The sequence below is a fragment of the Calidris pugnax genome, unplaced genomic scaffold (genome assembly GCF_001431845.1).
Source record: "Calidris pugnax isolate Ruff unplaced genomic scaffold, ASM143184v1 scaffold4, whole genome shotgun sequence".
Taxonomy (NCBI): domain Eukaryota; kingdom Metazoa; phylum Chordata; class Aves; order Charadriiformes; family Scolopacidae; genus Calidris; species Calidris pugnax.
In genome coordinates this window covers 530435-547469 of record NW_015090781.1, presented here as the reverse complement: position 1 = coordinate 547469, position 17035 = coordinate 530435, and the positions used below count along the sequence as shown (strand labels likewise).

The 17035-nt window shown below is 38.4% G+C and overlaps 1 protein-coding gene across 3 annotated transcripts in view; it reads right to left on the bottom strand.

Annotated features, from left to right (window-relative positions):
• The window catches only part of LOC106896943 (heparan sulfate glucosamine 3-O-sulfotransferase 1-like), a 49590-nt gene extending 32693 nt beyond the window's left edge, over positions 1-16897 (bottom strand). The window contains exon 1 of one of the 3 annotated variants that reach the window (XM_014957284.1): positions 16633-16897. The gene's annotated coding sequence lies outside the window, so the exon portion shown is untranslated. Of the gene's footprint in view, positions 1-15708; positions 15786-16050; positions 16257-16632 lie in introns of those variants that run through there. The other 2 variants (XM_014957292.1, XM_014957298.1) reach the window with 2 other exon arrangements.
• Positions 16898-17035: the final 138 nt, after the last annotated feature.

The following is a 17035-nucleotide window of genomic DNA, read 5'->3' as shown; positions in this document are numbered from 1 at the left end:
CCTCTTTTATACTGGTGTCACATGGAGAAACTGGATCACCACATAATAACAAGTCCAATGAGCACAGACTATGAGAGTAGTGTAGAAACTAATTTATCACCGGATTAATCCCAGATATTCCTCTTACCTAGAGTCCATTAAAACACAGACATCAGGCTGAGGGAAGACCTCATCACTCTCTACAACTACTTGAAAGGACACTGTAGAGAGGTTGGTGCTGGTCTCTTCTCACAGGTAATTAATGACAGAATGAGAGGGAATGGCTTCAAGCTCCAGCAGGGGAGGTTTAGACTGAACATTAGGAAAGAATTTTCCATCTTTCCACTCTGTACAACATGTTTCACATTCTTTGCTCCCCCCAGAAAGAACAGCACATCATTTTTTTTATTATATTCTATTTACTCTCTACTATCCTATTCAAAATAAGTTTCACATGCAGACGGTTAAGCCTTCTATTTGGCAAGAAGGTACAACAGTATTTTTAACCTGTCTGCGTTTTCATAGGGAAATAATGTGAATCTGTGACAGCACACGAGGTAGCTGTTCTCAGACCAATGCACACAGTACACCTTAACGTGTCAGGGAGGATCAGAGGTCACATCAGACTAGGAGAATACAGGAATATCAAACCAAATGAGATATAAAGTATATTGACCCATATGTACACGTATTTCAAAAGAAATAAAATGACCATTCAGTGAAATACAATGAATGGAGACAAGGAAGAAGTGTTGTAACTATTGACTTCATATGATTTAAATAAAAATGTTTGGTTCAGTTTAACTTTGGATGTTCCCATGTATATATGAGTTAACAAACTTCTATGACTTCAACTTCTTTATGTATATAACTCTTTCTCTTTTATACATAACTTTATGTATAAAAGTTATGTATATAACTTTTTTCCCCCCAGCTACAGTACAGCTGTACCGAATATACACCAGGTATTCTTCTAACAGTTCCTTCTGTCCTTCTGCTGGTCAGCACGCACCAAGATTTTTCCATTTAGAAATAGAAACCCACTGGGGTTCCAATTGACAAGCGGCTGAATATGAGCCGGCCGTGTGCCCAGGTGGCCAAGAAAGCCAACGGCATCCTGGCTTGGATTAGAAATAGCGTGACCAGCAGAAGTAGGGAAGTGATTGTGCCCCTGTACTCAGCACTGGTGAGGCCACACCTGGAGTGTTGTGTCCAGTTTTGGGCACCTCAATACAAGAGAGATCTGGAGGTGCTGGAGCGAGTGCAGAGGAGGGCAACGAAGCTGGGGACGGGCCTGGAAAACAAATTGTACAAAGAGCGATTGAGGGAGCTGGGACTGTTCAGTTTGAGGAAGAGGAAGCTGAGGGGAGACCTCATCACTCTCTACAACTACTTGAAAGGACACTGTAGAGAGGTTGGTGCTCGTCTCTTCTCACAGGTAATTAATGACAGAACGAGAGGGAATGGCTTCAAGCTCCAACAGGGCAGGTTTAGACTGAACATTAGGAAAGAATTTTTCACCGAAAGAGTGGTCGGGCATTGGAATAGACTGCCCAGGGAGGGGGTGGAGTCACCATCCCTGGATATGTTTAAGAGTCGTTTAGATGTGGTGTTGGGGGATATGGTGTAGGGGAGAACTTTGTAGAGTGGGGTAGATGGTTGGACTCGCTGATCCCAAGGGTCTCTTCCAACCTAGACGATTCTATGATTCTATGATTTGGTAGATACCTTTCATCTTAATCTTGCCTCAGAGTAATATTGCACATCTGCATTTAACTATATCTGACAGTTATTAGCCTGAATACTTTAATAATCTAAGTTCTTTTGTACAAAATGTGACAGTAACTGTTTCTCCCAATTTAGCATAATTTGCAAAGTTGGAAGCTTTTCTTTCAACATCACCTAGAAGTAATTAAAAATTTTCCTTATGCCAGCTGCTTAAATCATTCTTAATCTGAAAAAATAAATTTCAGTATATCACTTTTCTTCTGCTAAAGTCCTTTTCAAAATTTGATGTCATAGGCTTTTTTAAAAAGAAAATATGTTTGTTTCATTTAACTGTTAATCAAATATACAGAATGTATTCCAATATTAAACAAACACCCTCTCAAAATTACTCAATGCAAGCTCAATTTAAACAACTATAATTTCAACTACATAGAGCTCTATAGACTTCAGCAGAGCTAACGTTATGTTTGCAAGCACTCATGCTAAAGTGTCTGTTGAAATCTGACAACTAAAACCACCATGTTTCGATTACTAATGTAAAGACAGTCTATTAGCTGTCTTCAGTGAAAAAAAAGAGGAAAAACATCTTCTATTTAATTTAAGCAACCCTATGAAAAACCATTGTGAACATAAATTAAAGTACATTAATATATAGGGCTAGATTCTTTAAGCATGAAGCCAGAATTTGAAAAATTGATCCCTTTAAAGTCAATCTAACTTTCAGAAACATTAAATATCAATTCTCCACAATTAATTTTTTAAAAATATACCATTTGGTAGCACAAAACTGAAAGCATCCAAAGTCACCAGCCAGTTCTCACTGTGCTGGTAGGACTATTGGACATTCAAATCTCTACTTCTTTACTTCACTCAAGTGTACTCTACTAAACAGACAGCTTTATTGCCATCTAAATACTATCCAAGACTTTTCCCCAGATAGCACACTACAGCAAATCATGTAATTAATGTAATTTCCAGCTCTCCCATTACAACCCATTTGTCCAAGGAACTCACAGGAACTAGACACAACACAGCCATCTCTCTCAGATGCTTGTGGCACACATTAGCAGAGCTCTACTTGCTTTTTGGGTAATGCCAATGCCACCATTCTTGGGCAGCTGTCAGAGGAAGCATTCACCAAGGTCCCTTCCTCACTAATTTTGTGAAACTACTTCACTTTGCAGGCATAACTAACTGACCCAAGATCAAAAGTGAAATTGTCTCTGAGGCAACTGCCCTTAAAGACAGCCATAGCTGAGATTCAGTCCACTTCTCCAGGGGAGGGATATGGGCACTAATTCTCCATCAAATTAGTATTTAATATTATAAAACAGTTTCAGAATAAAGGCCCAAATCCAACATTCTACCACAAAACATTCTATGAACTAAGAGCGTGGACACTCTCCCTGCGGGTAGATGGTGGCTTCAAAAGCATGGAGAAGACAACCCGGCTTTCAAATCCTGAAGGAGTCCTACTGTTCCCATATGCTGTGTTACTAAATTATATACTCACTGTCATAGCCAGTAGCTACTACACAGAAGTGACTGATAATATACTGAAGATCCCTTCAGAAAAAATTAACTACAGGCATATTCACTTTGCAGCCAATTATTTCCAAAATTTTTTACTTTAAGATGTGACAAAAATGTCCCAAATCTGAAGCTTACTTGTAAAGCTGGTCAGTCAAAGATTTGTTTACCAAGAAATATAGTGCTATACTCTACAGATATTTTCTGCTGCATCATAATAAAGACGAGTTTCTCAACACAAAAAATTACTAATTTACCCAGTGCAACATAGAAGCAAAATTCTGCCCAATTTACTGCAATCCAAATACCAGGTGGGCACCCAAACCACTGTCAAAATATAGGTGAACAGGTAGAGTTTTGACAAACTGGTGTCACCTACTGAGAAACATTTCAGAAGAAAATTCCATTCCAAGCAGCACTAATCAAAACCTGCAGTTCAACGGGGCTTGAAGTTTCATTTCACAACTCATAAAACCAGATAAGGGAGATTGGAAGATGCTGAAGAACGACAAACAGGGAGCAAAAACAGAACCGGAAAACAAGGGTAAAGAAAATAAAATAAAAAAATTAAAAGGAAAAAACAAGCCACCACCACATAAAAAACCCAAACCAACCAAACAAAAAACCCCAACCCACAAAAAACCCCCCACTGAACTGGCCTTAGAAAGGATTGTCTAGTTATTTTGGTGGAAAGCCACATATAGTCCTTCCCATCTCACTCAGCCTTCTTATGCTCATTCCCTTGATATTAAATAAAAAGGAGTCAATTTATAAAACTTCAAATAGTCAAAATGTTTTCCTTATGACCTTACAAATTAGACTGCAATATTCACTTTTCAGAGCCATCCCACATTAATCAGGAATGTATTAAAGCTAAGCAGGTATTTACTCAGCATCAAAAGTAGAGTAAATAAAACATTAAGAGGTCAAGATGATGGTATTTTATACTTGGATACTAAGCTAACTGGAAGGTAGAATTTGTCTTCTGAAAAATTCTGAATCTTCAGTAGTACAAGAAATTAGTCCACTTAGGAAGCAAAATTTCTTAGATAATTTGAAGAAGGGGAAAGAAGTTTTCCCCAACCTCTTTGTTAAAAGAAAAAAAGATATTTTCCATTAAGTTAGGCGAAACAAACTCCCCTAGCTATACAGATTTCCTGCTGCCAGCATGGTAAGGTCTGCCTTACAACTGGAATTCCTGGGACCTGTAGTTCCCTTAAAGTCAGTTAGAAGTAGGAAAGACAGTAATTCTATTAAAAAGAATTAATACTTTCTCATGAAATATTAAGCTGAAGTAGTGTGTCAACAGATACATTCCTTCCAGAAGTTTCTGACCAATCCTACACTGACACCTAAAGTTCCTTCATGTCTTGTACATGTAAGTACAATTTGAAACGTTAAAAACAAGTTCACCTCAATTACAGTAGATTTAAAGCACTGTATGAGACATACTATTCAGTAGAGACCCACACTGAACACCTCTCATTCAATAGCTACAAAACCAAAACTGAATTCTGAGTCTTACCCAAAGCTTCCTATAATAAAACTCACTGTGTATGCTTTGGTTGCTCCATCTGTTTAAAAAAATAAGATTATAATAAGATTGTAAAAATAAACATCATTATAATCTTATTATCCATATTAAAATCTACAACTGAAGAATTACAAAGTATCTGTTGCATGGCAGGGGGGTTGGAACTAGATGATCTTTAACCTTCCAACCCAAACCATTCTATGATTCTATGATTCTATGATTCTATGATTATTAACTGTGCACAATGAACACATTTCATGGGACTAGGATGAACAACATTTTGGCACAGGCAGAGACTGTGCCAAAATATTAATGCACATACAATAAACTATATGCAGAGACAATTGTTATTTTCAGATTAGTAATTTTTAAAAGTTACCCTGCAATCCTAACATTCTTCTTTCTCTAAACGTTTTTAGCAAGGAATCTTTTACAGATAAGTGCAAAATCACCTCCATCAAAACAAATACTTGCAATTTAAGACCTAGACAGCTATTTCCTTCCTCATGTATTTATATATACACACATACAGAAATGATTTAATTTCAGGAGAATACCCTAGGATCACAAGAAGTAAATTAGAAACAGCAGAGTAGCCCATATTTCTTTATCTACAATATAAATATGATCAGCTTGTATAGGAGTAACATGTTAAAACATATATAGTATTATTCAACAAACAGTTAATTGCTTTAACCAGTATATATGATATTATCTGATTTTTTTTTTTTAATGGAAATTTTACACACTGAATATTAGAGTTTTTACAGAAAGAAACCAAACCAAAATGCTTTAACAGCATTTCCTTTTAGTGCAAGCTAGCACAAATTTAAATATGTCCCAGCGGGCAATATAGAGCCATGTTCAATGCTTGTGTGTTTCTATTGGCTTCCATTTGATTAAAGGAAACTGCTTCATTATAGAAGCAAATTTGAACAATTTCTTGGACGATTAAAGCACAATATCCTGTGCATATGACCACACAAGAAATGAAAATAAAAGAGGTACAATGCTCTTCTCTGAATACCTGATTTTGAGGAAGTGAAGATTTAGATTATTTCTATTTTCTAAAACTCCATATGTAATTATCATTAACTTTCCTCTTTATAATATAAATCTAGTTTTGAAAATTCTGTTTTCTATTTCTGCCACTATTTATGCTACCAGGACACAGGAGATAAACTATAAGCATAAAAAGCCAGCCATCAAACATTTAAATAAATGTCCTGGGCTTCCATAATTTTGTTGAGGGGAGATCAAAAAAAGGGTGAAACCAATGAAAACATCTGGGCCTCTAACCTGCTGAAGAGGCCTAATCTCTCAAGATTTTTTGTAGTGTAAAGGCATGGATCCAGAAACTTAGAGCTAACATAAGAGTGCAGTAGTGTATGAAAATAACAAGCCTCTTCTTTTTCTTCACTCTCCAGTGCACATGTCAGGTTTTGAATTTAGAAAGCCCTAGAAGCACAAAGAAGTCTATGGATTGTAGGGATATTTCATTAATCTACCATAGGAGGGGAAGAAAAAATTTCACAGCCAGAAAATCAGTGATGCACAGGTTACCAAAACTATTGGAAGACTCAACATCTAATAGTACAGAACAAAATCAAAGCTGTAAAATGAAATTCTGTAAATTAATTAATCAGATTAAAAAACACCAATAAAACACCCTCTAACTAAATTGAGCTATTTATCAACATAAATTAAAAGTAGAATGTGGTACAAAGGAAGTAGAGTTGGATGTTTCTGAAACTGATAGAACTTAATGTTTGGGGATTCAGTATAAAAAAATGTCCAACTGTTGCAACCTAGAAAAAAAAATCTTAAATGCTTATTTTCATACTGCATTTTAATGATCTATCACAAGAAAGTGTCAAAGTTTAAAACTGCAAATTATTTTACATCTTAAACTTGACAGTACTTTCCTTTATAAATGGTACTTTCCTTTATAAATGGGAAACACTGCAGTGTGGGAATTAATGTGAGGCAAATCTGGAAGATGCTCAAGAATCTGGCCGTTGGAAGACATGAACTTTTTCATCCTGAGAATTATCTATGTTTCCGTCATATATGACAAGGTCATAAGGCAAAATATTTCATTACAATATCCCTGTAAGGCTTAAAGAAGGTTTGATCCACCCTTCATTTAATAAGGTCTGCTTACTGTCTAAAATGCACAGAACAGCTTAGTTGAGTGATACAGCATTTTTATAGCTATGATTTTAACTAGTTAAGCAAAGGAAATAGATGACAGAAAGATGACTTTCTTTTTAATCTTACTGTTGAAATAAACCTGTAAACCTTTTCCTTCCAGAAATAATCCTCAAGCTGATTTCTGTCAACTGATTGCTGGAGGGAAAAATCTGTCAACCAAGGAGGGTGGAGACAGGAAAGACAAGCTCCTTCTTTCCATGTGTGACCACCTTCTCACAAAAATGGAAGCTAAATCTGACATAATCTTTGTAAATTAAAGTTCTATTCTATACGAACCTTTAAAAAATTCTTCTGTATAATAGCCAACACATTAATTCAGGAAAACCTACATCTGACTAGACTCCGTCATCAAAGAGACATGACGTTATTCAAGTGTTCAGAATGAAACCCTGTATCTTTGTTCCTTTAAATAAAAGCATATCTTATAAGAGCCGTTTTGGGGTACTGAGGGATACAGTCTGCCCTTCATACACTTCAAAAAAAATTTGTACCAAAATTCAAACTCCTGTCTGATTTCTAGGTCAAAAATATATTTGCCCTGTACTGTTCATTTGTAGATCACCTACCTCCTTCAGAGGGTGTAATGAAGATCATTAATATCCATACAGAGTTTGTACAGTAAGCACTGTATAAATGCTAAATTATGGCAAGGACAGAACTAGCCCAGTTTCTCTTCATCCAGAAACGAAAAAGTTATGCTCAATATTTGGATTACTCTACCCATTCATGTCTTAAAAACCAGTACCTCTACTAGCTGATACTTTGCCATTTATCAGCACACAATCTATCTCCCTATTGTCTTTCAATTTTTTTCAGATATCCATTAAAATCCCATTGTAAATAATAGAACACATTTTTTATAGTCGATCCCTGCAAAAAAAAACGGAAAGTCTTCTGTTTGCAGTTTATGCAAAGTTTAAGTAGGATTCTTTTTTTCCCCTTTAAACACTTTTTAAGATTACAAAAACGTAAAACTTTACTTGCAGAGACTTAAAGGAAGTACAGAAAATGGTTGGTTAGCACTCTGAAGAATCACAGTGAGGAAAAAATATCAAAAGTTTTTCTCCATTGTTATGCAAGTAATGTGTAACATTTTACCTAATAACTATACCTGCACTTTTTATAGCACTGGTTGAAAAGGATTTGCTCTGCCTTTGAAAGTAATAACAGATGTACCACTTTAACAGGAAATTTTAGATGACAACAACAAAAGGAAGAAAAAAGAAAAGCAACTATTTTCCTGAAATTCAGATGATGAGCATATGTATTTATATTGATTTTGGAAATAAAGGCAAAGGCTAGAGTGGCTTACTTGCACAGGTGCCCATAAGCACTTTTTAGATTCCCACCTGTTCCCTGCAGCCTAGATGCCAAGAGCCATTTCTCTCCAAATTCTGGAGGCATCCTGAGATGCTTCAGCATCTCACAGAGAAGTAAAATGCTTCCTTTTTTCTAATGGAGCTCCTACAGGACGCAAATTCAGAATCAAGTTGCAAAGACTAGATTGCTTCTCAAAATCAGTGTCAAGGTATTAAGTTGAAAGTATAGTTAGCTCATCGCTGTGTCCCTAGGACACCTTATCTTCCTTTCAAGGATTAAAAAAAGGAAAATCAGCAGTTTCAGTATTTTAAGTACTACCTTTTGCAGTATTCTGTAAATGGAAAGCCTTCATTTGATGGCAGGGTTCCTTTCCCTCACTCTTCTGTGCACATACACAAAGAAAATACAGCTTTTTATCTAAAAAAGGCACCAGTGACTTGATAAGCCAACAGAAAACCCCCCTGTTCAGGCAATACTGAATACATTTTCCTGAGACAACACAGCTTGGTCCTAGACCAAGCTTAAACAGAACAGTGAGTATAACCCTAGAAATCGTAAGCTGTGCTTACAATGAGGGTAGCCCAGTATTCTCTTCTGCTCACAGCTGCTGGCAAAGAGGTGATTGAGGCATAGCAAGAGAAAATGTGGAATACAGATGCAATTTTTCTCAATTTTTTTTCACCATCTGAAACAAGCATATATTTAAAAGCCCTTACATCTTTCCAACATAAGATATAAAATTGCTTCAGCTGAATGAAAGGCCATTTAGGCTTCACGAACTTCAGCCATAGCCTGATTAATTCACCCTCACTTCACAATCAATTTCAAGACTACATATGTAAAGATCTCCATAATTATATCAAGCCCAGAGGGTCCTTCTCCCTTAAGAATGAGGAGGGGAAATAAATTTAATGCAAAAAAATGTAGTATCTGTGTGACATATAAACTAACATTATCTTTCCTGTGTCAAACATACAGTATAGGTAATTCAGACTCATACACTAAAACATGGACAAAATGACAACTGTCAGTTAGTGTGTACACACATGTGCCAGTGCTAATAAATCAGAACAAGGAAAGATGGTGAAAATACATTTTTATCTGTTAATTATCCTGACCACACAGCAATAGTAATCTACATTATTACTGATGAAGTATTACTGAAGTGACATGAAATGAAAACTAGGGGAACTGCTGGGCTCAGAGGACTGTGATCAGTGCCACAAAACTCAGCTGGAGGCGAGTTACTAATGACACACCCCAAAGGGTTAATACTGGGGGCAATACTGTTTAATATTTTCATTAATAACCTGAACAATGGAACTGAGCACACCCTCAGCAATTTGGCAGACCATACAAAATCAGCAGCAGTTGTGCTGCCATTCAGAGCGACCTCAACAGGCTGGAGAGATAAAGTTCAGCAAAAGGAAACGCACCTTCCTCACCCAGAGATTAATAACCCTGTGCAATAGTAAAAGGTTAGAGACCAAACAGATGGAAAGCAAATAGGCAGAAAAGGGTGGGGTGGGGGTAGGGGTTGTCCTGGTGGAGAAGAAGTTGAACATGAGCCAGCAAAGTGCCCTTGTGGCAATGAAGACCAACACTCTCCTGAGCTACGTTAGGAAAAGCACTGCCAGGAGCCCGAGAGAGGTGACCTCAGAAGCACTGAGGTCATACCTGGAGAACTGTGTTAGCCAGCAAAGTGCCCTTGTGGCAATGAAGACCAACACTCTCCTGAGCTACGTTAGGAAAAGCACTGCCAGGAGCCCGAGAGAGGTGACCTCAGAAGCACTGAGGTCATACCTGGAGAACTGTGTTCAGTTCTGGGCTCCCCAGTACAAGAAGAACATGAACACACTGGTGTGTATCCATGAAAGAGCCACAGAGATGATATGGGGTTCTGTCATATGAAGAGAGACTGAAAGAGCTAGGATTGTTTAGCCTGGAAAAGACCCAAGGAGGATCTTATCAGTATGTATAAATACCTGATGGGAGGTAGAATAGAAGACATAGACTCTCCTCGGCAGCATCCAGTGAAAGCACAAGAGGCAGAAGGTGTAAAGAGAAATACAAGAAATTCCATTTGAACACAAGAAAAAGCATTTTTCACTTGAGGGTTGTCCAACACTAAAAGAGTTGCCAAATGAGGCTGTGAAGTACCTATCTTTGAAGATGCTAAAAACCCAACTGAAGTTAGCCCTTGGTAACATGCTCTATGTGGCCCTATTCTGAGCAGGTGGACCAGACTAGATGATTTCCAGATGTCCTCTCCATCTTCTCCAGTTCTGTGACTCTGTAGTTCTATATCCTTTTGATCTTTTGTGTAAGCAGCTCCATTATATATATAAAGGCAAAGTACTGTTATTTAGCATGATAATGTTAATGTCCTAGCCTGAATTTTCACTTTATCACTTATATGACATACTCTACTTTCTTACCTACAATGAAGTAAAAATAACACTACATCATCATGTTTCCACAGAAATCTTATTATGCTTTAGGGATTAAGCACAATCAATACTAGTGAAAGGTTTAAAAACAAAAGTTGCAATGTCAAAATGCCATAAATATAAGATTAATGCAAAATGCAATTTATATTTTAAAAAATGAAACCTTTAAACAATAAACTTGTTTCAAAACAGCACTTTCGTTTAATAAATGAAACATACCCATTTTCTTATTTCAGCTCAAGTTATTCAAACCATTGCAGCCCATAAGTAGTAGCTTTTAGTAGCTTTTCCTTTAGCTAGCCCTTTCAGTAGCTTTTCCACTTACTTGACATTGCAGTTACAAACATCTATTTCATTAATATGAATGGCTTACCTTTCTTCTCTAGGCTTAAAAACTTCCTAATCTATTTGTTAGTTTTAGCCAAGCGGGATTAACTGCATTTTTTTCCCTTCAGAAGTTTCTTCAATATTTGAAGAGACTAGATCCTTATGTTAATAATTAGAACAGCTAAATATCTAAATAACCATGAAAGGGTAGTGGCTTTTTGAGACTACAGATGCAGCCCTGCAGTAACACTAGCAAGAGACACTGGTCAGTTCCAGTGTTTCCATTAAAAACTTTGTAGGCAGCAGGAAGACTGATAAAGCTCTGGTAACTGTCATTTGTTTCACAAATAACAGTAGAAATAAGGTCTGTATTGAAAATAGGAACCTGCTCTAACAGACAAGAAAGGTCTACAAGAGAAAGAAAGACACTTCAGAAAAAAAAAAAAAATAGAATCGTGGAGAGATTCTTCACTTCTTCACTTCTGAGGTCAAGGAAACTTGGACATAAAACTGAGAAAAGAGCTTCAAAGCCCTTTCAGCAGCAAGACATAATTTTCTTCATTGGTGCTACATGAATTAGCTGTTGTCCTAAAGTGATACATAGAGAATCACAATGTCTTTAAATCATTTCAACAAATTTACTCATCACAAACAAAGATCACACTGTTAAATAACAGAATAACCCAAGTAAATTTTAAATTATGCAGTCACGGTCACTACTTTCCACTTCTATAGTATAATTTCAGTAGTAATTCAATGACTCAATTTTCAAGTGTTGCCCACATCGTCATGAAAATTCCACTGTATTCCACCTCTATCCCATTTTTTTTATAAGTTTTGAGAGAACACCATCTGAGCAGCTGAACAGAATGGACAGCCATTGTAAGGAGGGAATGGGGAAAGAAAGAAGCAGTAGAGACACAAAGCTGACCTAGGAAATTAAACCAAGTATTAAAAAAAAAATATTTGGGTCACCCCCTGTTCTAAAAAACTAAGGCACAATGGTTTTCGAGCTATTAAATTATGCTTCCTCCCTGGTTTATTAATATATTGACCAGAGGGTAGGGAATTCACAAAGGACCTAGTATCATCAGCAGAAATCTGCAGAGTATTACTCCTTTTAAATGGTGAGTAGCAAAAAAAAAAGAAGCTAGATTAAATTGGAGAGTATATTGGAGACTAGAAAATGTGGTGCTTAGGTGGAAGAAGAGAGAAGCAAGTGACGTAGGCAATTGTTATCCTGACTTCAACGTAGGAAAAGTTGGGGTTTTCTTTTTTCTCAATTAAAAGGTAATTAACAATAAGGAGGACAAATGAAGAAAAACCAGCAACCAAACAGGATAATTTCAATATAACTTTAAAAAGACATATTAGTCTGGAACAAATAAGCTAACTTTTAATAGCTTGAATTTTTAAAAGGAAATCCAGAGTCCAATCTCTCCAGATTCCAGTAAAGAATTTGATATGGTATCACCAAGCAATTATTTACTGAGTTGGAAAACATAAAGATATATAAAATATAAAACTGACTAACAGTGACATATTGAATGGACTTATTTAAAATCCTTCTTCATACTCATTTTATTTCATGTCTGTGGACCTGGCAAAAAAGTAGAGGTGTTTTGCTAAAAACAGGTCACAGGAAGCTCTTTTGATACAGGGGAGGCTCTTGCTAACTTACAGAAGACATTGGAGGACCATTGAGACAGGCATATTAGATATGGGAAAACATTTAGCAACTCTTCAGAGCCACATGATTACAAATAGCAGACTTTCTGTGATGACACGGTACCTTATCATTCAAGAGCAACAGGAAAAGAGAAAGCACACCCCCATGTCTAGTTTACTGCAGGAAGATGAAGCCAGCCTGGCATACCTGCAAAACAAACCTCATCTTCACCAATACCTGATGAAGTATTTTCAGTAGACTAAGTGGAGCATTATCACTATTATTCAAGACTTTGAGGAAACACTTCAGGTACAAGGTATTTGACGCAGGAGAGATACATTCAGAATTTGGGAGAATCAAGTTGCTAAACTCTGTATCTTCCTATTCTGTTTTACTAGACAGACTAGAAGGTGCTTGCTCTGCTTGTTTGATCCTAGCATACAAAAACCATTTATAATTTATGGAGGGCTACACACCAAGGAAGTTGTTTTTAAATAACAACATTAAGATATTAAAAATTAGGAATCAAAGAATATATTTAGGCTGGAAGTTCAAAGAAAGTTCTAAGCATCAGGAGAAAGGTTTTTGAACATCTTTCCAGAAAGAGCAACAGGGTAAAGTACTTAACTGACTTTAAGGCAGACTGAGGTGACTTGATGACTGGGATCAGATAAAATTGTTGCCTAATTCAGAAAGGCCTTTTCTTCAACCCTGAATTACTTCGGTGAAGCACTGCTCCCTATTCCATTCCCACCCTTCCAGGTCTTTTTGTTCCTATTACTCCCACTAAAGTTAAACTGCAGATATGAAAGGACTACATGCAATTTTTTTATCTTTAAGAGAAACTGGTCATAAGACTTAAACCCTTACCTCTCTAACTTCCATGTTTTTACAGAATATTGCATTTGTCTTCATTTGTCCTCCTTGCCAGTTTAATGGATTCCTGCTTACTATATAAACAGCCAAAAAAGAAATTTGATTGTACTCTATACATACACGCATACTGCTGACACTGTCCTTTCTATATTGATGTTGCTACCCAAAACCTTAAGCTTCTGTTAGGACATGCGGCTACCTGCACCCATGGTAACATACTACTAATACGTTAATCATTAAACAACCTGTTCAAAAGTTCTCTTACGGCAGTGTGTAACTCAAAAACAGATACAGAAAATTGAGAGGGCGTATTCACACGACTACAGGTACAGACCAGTTCCCACACAGTTATTTGTATAGCATTAAGGAAACATAAAGCAATGTTGCAGAATGCTAACTCTTCTCCATCCAGCTTCTTTCCAAGCTATGTCCTTCAAGAAGCATGCAGCACTACGGTTTCCTGACAGAAAAAGCATGCTCAATCTATTGCAAATGTTGAAAAGGTAGGCGGGTCTGTCATTCACTGAAGTCACCAAGCCTGCAATCCATTGTATCCAACACAAACAAGTAATTATTGTACACACAATAAAGTCCGGTGACTGTAAAGACATTTCCCTGAATCCTTCTGGCTCACAAATGATTTTTTTCATTTTAGGTTAGAAAAGAAGCAAATGCTTTTCCAGTGTAACATGATCCACACTTTGACAGCCAATTAAAAATGTACACTGGACTGAAACATAAGTAATGACAGAAATTTTTCAAACCCCTAATTTTTCAGAACTTCATATTATCCGCATATGATCTACATAGCCAAAGCACTGGCCAGAACAATGCCAGTTACCCAGAAAAAATGTTTCTGTTGTAGTGCTATCTTAACAAATAAATGCCCCCAGCTTAAAACTCTGGCCACTTAGGGGACTTTTGTTCATGATAGCATTTTCAGTTAGAGACATAAGAATTAGAGAAGAAAACAAATTGCTCTCCTGTTCCAAGTTCAAAGATAAAGCCAACAAAGTCGACCTTTACCGTCTCTTTTTCTGTGATAAACCGAATCCTCAACAACTGAATCTCTTTTAATTGATTTGTTATAGACTAGACCGAGGCTTCCACCTTAAATGTCATAAACTGCTGTATGTGTGAGTATGATTTAGTTCAACAGTGGCATGCAGTCTTCAATTTGACATAAAGACCCCATTTCAAAATATTTCTTCCCCTCTGACTAGCCTCCTTTTAAATTTTCATCTTTTTATTTCTGGCTTGTGCTTATTTTTGGCTCCCTTATTTTGTTGGTTTAGAACAGTGATACAAAAACTACTGCATAAATACTTGTTTTCAATGTAAGCGTACTGAGTGGTTAGCCTATCTCATATGTTCTTGCTTACCTCATAGATTTCTGGGTTATTATTAGTTTATTTTACTGATATAGCCCTCTTTTGCCACACACATACACACACTTTCAGAGTTTATGAAACTTGCAAATCACATGTGCTGTTCAAGCTCCTTAATTCCCTCATTGTGATGACATGACTTAATGCAATGCAGTCTCCATCTATAACACAAAGCATCTTTCTAATCAGAAAGCAATGTAAGTGGAACAAAAGCGGTTAATATTTGCCACTTACAGTATTATCAAAAATATTCCAGGCTAGTAAAACAATTAACCCCAATTTCCACCTGAAATGATAAAACTTCAGTCTCATTTTGCCAGAAACTAAACTAGTCAAATATATGAAAAATCACTGATGTAATAAAGTATTAATCATTTCTACAATATGAAACCATGATCATATCAGCCTAAAAACCTCATTTCTTATTTTATGAAGAAATACCTGCCACAGGAATAAATATTCCTAAACACAAACATCTTACTGAACAGTAGTTCTCCCCAGTTCAGCTCATTTAACAGGCAAGTGTCAAGAACTATGACAGTATTGCCTTAGAGAGAGTAGAGACAGACAGTGAAATTCCTGGAAGTAGCTAATCACAGTTTTTGAGTTGTTTTTTGGTTTTGTTTTCAAAGGATGGAAATACTCAAAGCAGACATCACACAGATTTTAGTTGCCGTAGCTGAGAAAGTCAACCTTTTCAATGGAAGTTGTGGTCTCCTTAGTCCAAGTTTTCTCCATTCTGTATCTCAGGAAAATATGGTTTTGTAAAGGCTAAAAACTGAAAGTAAAATTTAACAGCCTGGTTATTTTCAGTCTTTCCATGTGGAGCAAAAAAAAGAGGACACATGTGATTCTAAAGCATCCTTATACTGTCAATCACTTCCAACTCTACAAGAGATTTCAGGCTATAATATGTAAATCATTACTCCATCCTCTAATAGTACTTTGTATTTAATCAGGAGAGAAGAAAAATCCCTTCTAGAATTACAATAAATAACTACAGTTTTAAATGAAATTATGTAGTTTATATCTGACCTGAGTTTCAGTCTTTTCCTAGTGGGAAATATGAATTCAGCATACGGATACATAATCCTAACGCCCTCAGCAGCCGGCTCCGCCGCCGACACTCGACATGATTTATCGCTCTCCCCCGGACTCAGGTCTCGCTGGAGCAGGTGCGACCGGGCGATTTTTCCTTCCTTCCGACATCATTCCCTCCGATGTCAATTAATTAGCGAGTCGTCGTCGCTCGCGCGTAAGCGAGGAAGATGAAGCTGATGGATGACCAGCGTTTAGTTTCTCTCAGGGAGCGCGTGCCCGGCCGAGGGCGGGGGTTCGCTCTCGGTGCTGCCGGACCCGCAGCGCTCGGGACAGCGTCAGCGGCGGCGACAGCGACCCCGCTCCCGCCGGGCGCGTCCGGAGAGCGATCCTTGAGGCAGGGGCAGGGTCTGGGGGGGACCCTCGAGGACGGGAGGGGACACCCTCCCGCGCCAACACGCCCGTTCCCCCAACCCCCGTCCTGCGAGCCCCAGCCGCCCTGCCCCCTCCGCGCCCCCGCCGCCCCGGCCCCTCTCCTCACGCCTGGGGAAAGCGGGAGCGAGTCCCGGGTACCGTTACCTCCTCCGGAGCCATGGGGAACGCTGTGGCCTCGGCTTCGGCTCGGCGCCGGAGCGGAGGGGACGGCGCTCTCCTCACTCCCCCACCCGCCGCGCCGCGCCGGGAGCCGGCGGCACAGCCCGCTGCACAGAAACGCGTGTACCGGCGGCCGCATCGTCATTCATTCATCAGCCCCGGTGACCAGAGGAGGCAAGGCGGGGGGCAGCGGGGGCTGGGGAAGGCAGGCCGCAGGACAGCGTCCCTTCTACCGGAGTTTCGCATCCTCTCCCCTTCCCTCCCCACAGTGCTCCGCCGGCTCCGAGCCGGGGCGGGGGGGGTGTCTCCTGAGGGGAGCGGGCTGGCCCCGGCCGCCCTGCTCAGCGCGCGGGCAGCGGGACCTCGCTCGGCGGGCGGGGCGGGGGGG